Here is a 999-nt window from a genome sequence, read left to right as displayed (position 1 = left end):
AATCTCAAAGGACGCATTCACACATCGGCCCTTCTGACCAACACTAGCAGGAAGGAGGTGAAGTGTCTTACCGACCCAAACGACCAGAACCGATCTGATGATCCACCGATTCTCAGGCGAACTCCCACCGCCGTTTTTAACGTGTTGTAGAAACCAAGAGGCAGCAGGTTGAGGACAACGAGGCGTCAGACAGTTTTCATGATGTCATTGTGTTGAACTGCAGCTTTAATGCAGTTTCTGTTGTTTGTCATGTAAACTCAGAGTCTCCAGTTTAACTGAAGTTAGCAACTTTAACCACCTGGTAAGAAATGTTTCCATTAGTTTCTGTGAGCCACCATGTTTATTTACAAGCATTGCAGCTGGAAGGAAAGAGACATTTTTACTATATGGAGAATTAATGCTAATTTTCCCGCACTTTAAAAAAAGTCAGTAAATTTACGGTAAAAAACGGTAAAATACCAACAGTTCTTGACCATCATATCCAAAGACATTTCTTTACCGTAGAAATTACATGGAACTACCATAAGTCGACACTGCAAAAAAACTCAGTAAATCTACAGTAAAAAATGGTAAAATACCAACAGTTACTGACTGTAATATCTAAAGCATTATACTACCGTAGAAATTATGTGGAATTATCATAACTCAATAAACATGTATCCTAAGTAATTTTGACAGTCATGAAATGTAGAAAATGCAGAAATATATTGTAAAAATATAAGTAATTGTAAAGTTCATAGAAAAATATTGTAATATTGTCAGCAGTTAATTACCCTAAACTTAACAGTACTAATCAGCCAAAATGACAAATTTTGCTGATATTTATATCTACAATGTAAAACCATAAACGAGACTGCAAAAGTAATTTTTACAAAGAACAGAATGCTGGTGTGATATTTTGGTTTCTTTTTTAATAATGCCTTTAAAACACCAAACTGAAATCTCAACAGTAGACCAGTCATTGATCTAGTGACCTATCGATTGCAAAGCAAACTCCTA

The sequence above is a fragment of the Poecilia formosa genome, unplaced genomic scaffold, assembly GCF_000485575.1.
Source record: "Poecilia formosa unplaced genomic scaffold, Poecilia_formosa-5.1.2 Scaffold171, whole genome shotgun sequence".
NCBI lineage: Eukaryota > Metazoa > Chordata > Actinopteri > Cyprinodontiformes > Poeciliidae > Poecilia > Poecilia formosa.
Note: the sequence above shows the minus strand (reverse complement) of the source record.